General features: G+C 41.2%; 1 pseudogene; it reads left to right on the top strand.

Annotated features, from left to right (window-relative positions):
- The first annotated feature begins 665 nt into the window (after nucleotides 1-665).
- Nucleotides 666-8817, top strand: LOC111552036 (annotated as a pseudogene).
- Nucleotides 8818-9341: the final 524 nt, after the last annotated feature.

Genomic DNA, 9341 nt, shown 5'->3' with positions numbered 1-9341 from the left:
GGGTTGGGTTAAAACCAGTTTCAAGAACAAAAATGGCATTAAAGATTGAGTTTAAATTGTCATTGTGAATATCTTTATTTTACTTTTGTGTTTGAGGCTTCAGATTGTTAAATAAATAACACAGTTGCTTCTAAAACCATTGATTATTCTTTTCTTGGACTTCCATATCAATGCCCAAGACAGCACCTTTTCCCTTTTTTTTTTTTTTTTTGAGACAGGGTCTTGCTTTGTTACCTAAGCTGGAGTACAGTGGTGTGATCATGGCTCACTGCAGCCTCAACCTCCCAGGCTCAAGCGATTCTCCCACCTCAGCCTCCTGAGTATCTGGGACTACAGGTGCACACCACCACACCAGGCTAAGTGAAAATATTATTTATATTCCATTAAGAGGTCTTTTCAATACCATGATCTCTTTTATTTAGTTGCAGACTTGTCATGGAAATGAAGGTGTCATTGGTCATGATCAATGATTATTCTCAGTTCAAAGTGTTCAGGTATCAGCTTATCTATATTGATCCTTCAGTTAGTAGCTGTTTTTAATATTTCAGCTAGTGTTAAAAATCACTGAAGAGACGATTTGGCAGGGTGTGGCATTCAACAATTCAGAAACAATAAATTTACCATGTGCCCTGCCACAAAAAGTGTCCTGTTGAATTCCCAGGGTCATGGCCACCCCACTGGCATCCTATGAGTCTTTCCTGTTTGCTAGAGAGATCAAAAGCTCAGGTGGTGGTAGTGGTGGTAGTGCGGAAATAAGCATAATTCTCTTATGCTACAGGAAGTATGTTCAGCATGTATATGAAGCTCTCTTACTGGCCAAACTAGGTGTCCTGGGGGTGGAGCTTATCCCATAAACCCAGGTGTCTGAGAATGAAAGACCTGGGGCTTGAGTGAAGCAATTTTGCCAACAGGGAGCTATCCAAGGTACTGGCCTCTTCCATCAGCACTTGCTGACCCTGTAGTGTATAGCTGCTGTCCTGGCAGTGACATGTGCCATTTTGTCAGAAAAGAGCCAGCCCTGACTGCCTAAACCAAGTTCCATCCTGCTTGACTTGGTCTGACTATGCCTGGCCTGGCCTTTCCTTACCGCTATACCTCACCTAACCTGTGCCTGTTGTGGTTGTGACATTGTCTGCTGTGACAACTGCCCCAGCTATAACCTAGACCAAGCTTGTCCAACATGCAGCCTTGTGGGTTGCATGCAGCCCAGGACCGCTTTGAATGTGGCCCAACACAAATTTGTAAAGTTTCTTAAAACATTATAAGATTTTTTGTGATTCTTTTTTTTCTCATCAGCTATTGTTAGTATATCAGTGTTTCTGTACTTTTTTGTGTGGCCCAAGACAATTCTTCCAATGTGGCCCAGGACGGGAGGCCAAAAGATTGGACACCTCTGACCTAGACTATGGTTCTGAAACCTGGCTCAGCATCAGGGTTATTGGAAGAGATTGTTAAAATAGCATGAATCAGAATCTCTAGGAGTGGGGCCTAGGAATTTGGGGACCACTATCCTAGATTAATTTCTTGGCTTTCTTACCATGTTTCCTGGAAGAGTTGAGTCTAATTCCTGTTGTTTTTCTTTTCCACTGAATGGAATGTAAATTGTAGTATTTAATTTTTTCAGAATGAATAAACAAACGATGATATATCCATACAATGGAACAGTACTCAACAATGGAAAGGAGCAAACTATTGACAAGCTCTACACAATGGAGAAATCTCAAAGAATTATGCTTACTGAAAGAAGTCATACAGAAAAGTAGACCTATTGTATACTTGAATGTATATAACATTCTATGACAGGCAGAGTAATCCACAGTTACCCATAGAAACCCAGGGATGGGTTGGCAGACGGGAGAACAAGAGGACTTTGTATGGGCTGGGTACATTCATTTCCTTCATACTTTTTTTTTTTCTTGAGATGGAGTCTTGCTCTGTCCCCCAGGCTGGAGTATGGTGGCATGATCTCGACTCACTGCAACCTCTGCCTCCCGGGTTCAAGAGATTCTTCTGCCTCAGCCTCCCAAGTAGCTGGGATTATAGACGTGCACCATTATACCTGCTAATTTTTGTATTTGTAGTAGAGACGGGGTTTCACCATGTTGGCCAGGCTGATATCGAACTCCCGACCTCAAGCCTTGGCCTCCCAAAGTGCTGGGATTACAGGGGTGAGCCACAGCGCCCAGCCCATTTCCTTTATTCTACTCATTATTTTATGGTGTACACACACATGAAATTATATCCTTTAAGCAATTTCTTATTTATTGTATGTCAGCTGTAACTCAATAAAAGTGTTAAAAATAAATAAATAGAAGTTTCAAGGAGATTATTGGATAAAAGTGTATTAAAAATCTTTATGCTATTAAAAACATTATGGAGGTTCTTCAAAAAATTAAAAATAGAGTTACCACATGATCTAGCAACCCTATTACTGGAGCTATTTCCAAAGGAAATAAAATCAGCATGTCAAAGAGCTATCTGCATCTCATGTTCACTGCAGCATTAGTCACAGTGGCCAAGATCTCTTAGGAACCAACCCAAGTGTCCATCAACAGATGACTGGTGAGGGCTCACAGGGAAGAGAGAATGGGCTCCTTTCTCTATGGTGGCTACAGTATGCTGGAGGTGCCTGTGACATGACTAGGCCCTTTGCTCCTGTCCAAGGGCAGTAAGGGCAGTATCTGTACTGCTGCAGTTGCAATGGGAGAGGGGCTATGGGTTGTCTCTAGGGTTTCTTCCCCAGAAAATGTAAAACCTCCACCGACTGAATGTTTAGGCAGAGGCAGGGTGGTTGTGCCAGGAGCCCAGTTTGAGAGGCCCTGCCCAGTGAGGTATAACAGAAGCAGGGACATGGGGAAAACAGTCTGGTCACTTTTCCATAAGGCAGCCATGCCGTGCTGTGGGTCGACTAAGTCCTTAATCTTTTCACTCCCTCCTGAGCCTGAAGGGAACAGAGGAGGAGAAAGCTGTAAAGCAGCAAAGATAGTGACTTGCTTGCTACTACTGGGAGCTCCGTCCCAGGGAAGTGCAGAGTAGCTGCTGGCCTGGAGCCCAGATGGAGATGGGATGGCTGAGGTTCCACATCGGGAAGCTCTGCCCAGTGAGGACTAGTAGGGACAGGTACCCACGTGGAAAACAGTGTGGCCACTTTTCCTCAGGCAGCAAAACTGGTGGGCCTGCCTGATCCCTCGGGAAGCTCTGTCCCAGGGAAGTACCTTCTATCCTTCACCAGGCAGGGCCCTCAGCCTGGGCCCATAGAGCAGCTGCCCTTCCCCCAAGTGAGCATTTCCACTGGTGGTGGCTCTGAGTTTCTCTGGGGTGGAGCTTCCAGAGGCAACTGACAGCCCCTCTGCCACTACCACTGCAGTGGTTCTGCCCTTGCTGCTCTTGTACTGGGGAAAAGGACGAAGAGCCTGAGGGCTTTACTTATACCATCAGCTGCAGCTACCCTAAGGAGAAGAGGGCAGTCTGTCTTCCCTGTGAGCCCTGTCCCTGCTGTTTGTCCCCAGGCAGAGCCTCCTGGCTTAGGCCCATAAGGCAGCCACTCGAGTCTGGGCGGATTGCACTGATTGGTCATGGCTCTGCATTTCTCTGGATTAGAGCTTCAAGAGACAACTGAAAGACCCTTTGCCATTGTGCCAAGGTCCCTGACCTGAAGCTGGGTAGGGAACGTAAAGGCTGAGCTCACCCCAGGGCTTCAGTGTGCAGCCCAGGAGTGCCAAGCCTAGATCTGCAGCCAGCTCTCAAGTCGGAGAGGAACTCACACTCTCAGAGCACAGAGAGGGAGCAGAGCTCCAAATGTGAGGAAATACAGAGGAGCCACATGGCTGAGTAAGAGCTTGCCTATCAGCCATCACGTTTAAGCACCATCTCCTGGATCGCAGCCCACTTGCAATACAAAAATACTTTGCTAATATACCCCCATGAAACCAAGGACAAAAATTCAAATAAAGACCCTGAACAAACTCTTGGGCCTATGAAAACACCCAGAAATGAAGGCAACTGACAACACACAAATTACACCACAGCTAGAGGAAAACCAGCCCACACAGATGAGAAAGAACCAGTGCAAGAATTCCCACAACTCAAAAAACCAGAGCATCTTTTTACCTCCAAATGACCTCACTAGTTCCCCAGTAATGGTTCTTAACAAGACTGAAATGGCTGAAATGACAGAAATAGACTTCAGAATGTGGATTAGAATGAAGATCATCAAGATTCAGGAGAAAACTGAAACCCAATCCAAGGAACCTAAGGAACAAGAGAAAATGACACAGGACATAAAAGACAAAATGGCCATTTTAAGAAAGAATAAAACTGATCTGATTGAGCTGAAAAACTTACTTCAATAATTTCATAATATAATCACAAGTATTAACAGAAGAATTGGTCAAACTGAGGAAAATGTCTCAGAGCGTGAGGATTAGTTTTCTGAAAGAGTCAGACAAAAACAAAGCAAAACCAATAAAGAATGTAAAAAACCTCTGAGAAATCTGAGAAATATGGGATTATGTAAAGAGACCAAATCTATGACTCATTGTTGTCCCTGAAAGAGAGGGACAGAAAGCAACTTGGAAAACATTTTTGAGGATATAATCCATGAAAATTTCAACTGTAATAGCAAGGCCAACATTCAAATTCAGGAAATGCAGAGAACCCCTATGAGATACTATACAGGATGACCATCCCCAAGACACACAGTCATCACATTCTTCAAAGTCAAAATGAAAGAAAACATGTTCAAGACAGCTGGAAATAAGGGGCAGATCACCTTCAAAGAGAACCTATCAGACTAGTAGTAGATGTTTCAGTGGAAACTCTACATGCCAGAAGAGATTGGGGCCCATATTCAACATTCTTAAAGAAAAGAAATTCCAACCAAGAATTTCATATCTAGCTAAATTAAGCTTCATAAGTGAAAGAGAAACAAGATCTGTTTCAAACAAGCAAATGCTAAGGAAATTTGTTACTATCAGTCCTGCTTTATAAGAGGTTTCCATATTTAGCACTAAATATGTGAAAGCAAAGATCATTACCAGCCATCACAAAAACACACTTAAGTACATAGACCATGGACACTATGAAGCAGCCACACAATCAAGTTTGCATAATAACCAGTTAACAACATCATGACAAGATCAAATTCACACATATTAATATTATCTTTGAATGTAAATGGGCTAAATGCCTCAATTAAAAGGGACAGAGTGGCAAGTTGGATAAAGAAGCAAGAACCAACCATACACTGTCTTCAAGAAACCCATCTCATATGTAATGATGCCCATAGGCCCAAAGTAAAGGCATGGAGAAAAATCTACCAAGGAAATGGAAAACAGAAAAAAGCAAGGGTTGCTACTCTAATATCAGACAAAACACACTTTAAACCAACAACAATTAAAAAAGAAAAAGGAGGGCATTAAATAATGGTAAAGGGTTCAGTTCAATAAGATGACTTAACTATCCTAAATATATGTGCATCCAACACAGGATCACCCAGATTCATAAAGCAAGCTCTTAGAGATCCATGAAGAAACTTAGACTCCCACACAATCATAGTGAGAGATTTCAACACCCCATCTACAGTATTAGACAGATCATCAAGGCAGAAAACTGACAAAGAAATTTGGAACCTGAGCTTTATACTTCACCAAATGGGCCTAACAGATATTTACGGAACTCACCACCCCAAAACAACAGAATATACATTCTTCTTATCTGCACATGGCACATACTCTAAAATTGACCACAGAATTGGACATAAAACAATCTTCAGAAAATTAAAAAAAAAAAAAACCTGTCATACCAAACACACTCTCAGAACATAGTGCAATAAAACTAGAAATCAATACTAACAAAAGCACTCAAAATCATACAGTTACATGGAAATTAAGCAACATGCTCCTGAATGACTTTTATCATGAAGTAAAGACAGAAATCAGGAAATCCTTTGAAACTAATTAGAACAAAGATATAACATACCAGAATCTCTGGGACACAGCTAAAGCGATGTTAAGAGGAAAGTTTATAGCACTAGAGACACAATCAAAAAAATTATAAAGATCTCAACTTAACAACCTAACATCACACCTGGAGGAACTAAAGAAACAAGAGCAAACCAACCCAAGAGCTAGCAGAAGATAAGAAATAACCAAAATCAGGGCTGAACTGAAGGAAATTGAGATGTGAAAAATCATACAAAAGATCAATGAATCCAGGGGTTTGTTCTTCGAAAACCTTAATAAGATTGACAGAGTGCTAGCTAGACTAATAAAGAAAAAAAAGAGAATATCCAAATAAATTCTATCAAAAATGACAAAGGGGACATTACCACTGACCCCACAGAAATACAAATAACCCTCAGAGATTACTACAAACACACAATCTAGAAAACCTAGAAGAAATAGATAAATTCTGGAAACATACAACCTCCCAAGATTGAACCAGGAAGAAATACAATCCCTGAAGAGACCAACAATGAGTTCTGAAGTTGAGTCTGTAATAAGAAGCCTTTCAATCAGAAAAATCTCAGGACTAGAGAGATTCATAGTCAAATTCTCCCAGATGTATAAAGCTGGTGCCACTCCTACTGAAACTATTTTTAAAAATTGAGGAGGAGAGACTCCTCCCTAACTCATTCTATGAGGCTAGCATCATTTTGATACCCAAACCTGGCAGAGACACAACAAAAAAAGAAAACTTCAGGCCAATATTCTTGATGAACATAGGTGCAAAATTCCTCAGCAAAATACTAGCAAACTGAATCCAGCAACATCTAAAAAAGCTAATCCACCAGGATCAAGTAGGGTTTATCCTTGGAATGCAAGTTTGGTTCAACATACACAGATCAATAAATGTGATCCATCACCTAAACAGAACTAAAAACAAAAACCACATGACCATCTCAACAGATACAGAAAAGGCTTTCAGTAAAATTCAAAACTTCATGTTAAAAACTCCCGACAAATTAGGCATTGAAGAAATATACTTCAAAATAATAAGAGCCATCTATGAAAAACCCACAGCCAACATCATACTGAGTAGGCAAAAGCTGGAAGCATTCCCTCTGAGAACCAGAACAAAACAAGGATACCCACTCTCACCACTCCTAATCAACCTAGTCCTGGAAGTCCTAGTCAGAGCAATCAGACAAGAGAAAGAAAAAAAAGCATCCAAATAGGAAGAGAGGAAGTCAAACTATCTTTCTTCACAGATGATATGATGCTATACCTAGAAAACCCCATAGTCTCTGCCCAAAAGCTCCTAGATAAACAACTTCAGCAAAGTTTTAGGATACAAAATCAATGTACAAAACTAAGTAGTATTTCTATATACCAACAATGTTGAAGCTGAGAGCCAAATCAGAACAATACCCCATTCACAATAACCATAAAAGGAATAAAATACCTAGGAATACAGCTAACCAGGGAGGTGCAAGGTCTCTACAATGAGAATTACAAAACACTGCTCAAATAAATCAGAGACAACACAAGCAAATGGAAAACATTCCATGCTCATGGAAAGGAAGAATCAATATTATTAAAAATGACCATACTGCCCAAAGCAATGTAGAGATTCAAGGCTATTCCTATCAAACTACCAATAACATTCTTCACAGAACTAGAAAAAGAAACTATTTTAAAATTCTTATGAAACTAAACAAGAGCCCAAATATCTAAAGCAGTCCTAAAGCAGAAAGAACAAAGCTGAAGGCATCACATTACCTAACTTCAAACTATATTACAAGGCTACAGTAACCAAAATAGCATGGTACTGGTACAAAAACAGACACACAGACCAATGGAACAGAAATAGCCCAGAAATAAAGCCATACACATACAACCATCTGATCTTCAACAAAGTTGACAAAAACAAGTATTAGGAAAGGACTCCCTATTCAATAAATGGTGCTGGGATAACTGGCTAGCCACATGCAGAAGACTGAAATTGGACCCCTTCCTTATACCATATACAAAAATTAACTCAAGATGGGGGCAGACTAAGTTGATCTTCTGGAGTGACTGTCTCTTCCAGGGTGGGCTGCAGAGTGCTGGCATTGCTGTGCTCCAGCTCCTCCGGGCCTGTGTTGCCGCCCTCCCTACTGCTACGAGCTTCTTCAAAAGTTTCCCACTGTCTGGGCCAGTGTAGGGGCTCCTGCAGCAGCAGTCAGACACCAAGGCTGTGGTGAATGGGAAGAGCCTCAGCACTGGTACCCTTTACATTGCTGAGAGCCACCTGTCTTGGTTAGATGACTCTGGATTAAGATTCTCACTGGAATACCCCACTATTTGTTTACATGCATTGTCCAGGGACCGAAGTGACTATCTAGGAGAGCATTCACATGTTATGGTGAAAACCCAAATTTGAAGAAGGATCAAAAGAATCTGTTGCTGATGAAGAAGAGGAAAACAGTGATAATGATGTGGAACCTATTACTGAATTTAGATTTGCGCCTAGTGATAAATCAGCATTGGAGGCAATGTTCACTGCAATGTGTGAATGCCAGTACTTGCATCCAGATGCTGAGGATGAAGATTCAGATGCTTAGGATAGACAAGAATATGATGTGGAAGTGCAAGAACAAGGACAAGGGGACATCCCTACATTTTACACCTATGAAGAAGGATTTATCTCACCTAACAGCAGAGGGCCAAGCCACATTGGAGATTAGAAGGAACGCTTTCTCAGTCTGTAAGCAGCCAGTATCATATGGCTGGGGTCAGGACAGAAGATTCAATAAGAGATGATGAAGCTGGGATAGAGGCAGATACCACATCAACAGTTGCTGGACAGTTTGAGGATACAGATGTTGATCACTGAAAATGATTTATGCAGGTTTAAGATTGGCCTCCTCTGTGGCTTTCAGATATAGGTACATCTTATAAATCAGGAACAAATAGGAAATTCCTTGAGGAAGTTAGTAAATCTTACAAAACATTGGAGATAATGGGGCCAATTTTTTCTTCTCTGTATACTCTCTCTCAAGACAGCTCATGGTATAAAAACCCATTAACATGCTAATAATTCCCAGACTAATACTTTCTGGCCTGACTACTTCACGGAGTTTTAGACATGGATACCCAATTGTCTACGACATGCCCACTTAGATAACTAGTGGGCAGTTCAAACTTAATATGTCCTATACAGAACCTATAATTTCCCCTACCGACCCCATTTCAGTGGAAGGTGCCACAATCCCTCCTGTTACTCCAGCCCCAAACCTAGGGACCATCCTTGGTTTCTCTTCTTCCCTGATTTCCCATAGTCACTCCATCATCAAGTGCTATTCATTCTATATTCAAAATATATCTCATACCTGTATATTATCAGCTCCTGCTCAGATT

This window comes from Piliocolobus tephrosceles, chromosome 3, assembly GCF_002776525.5.
Source record: "Piliocolobus tephrosceles isolate RC106 chromosome 3, ASM277652v3, whole genome shotgun sequence".
NCBI classification, from domain to species: domain Eukaryota; kingdom Metazoa; phylum Chordata; class Mammalia; order Primates; family Cercopithecidae; genus Piliocolobus; species Piliocolobus tephrosceles.
This window is presented reverse-complemented; position numbering and strand designations above follow the sequence as displayed.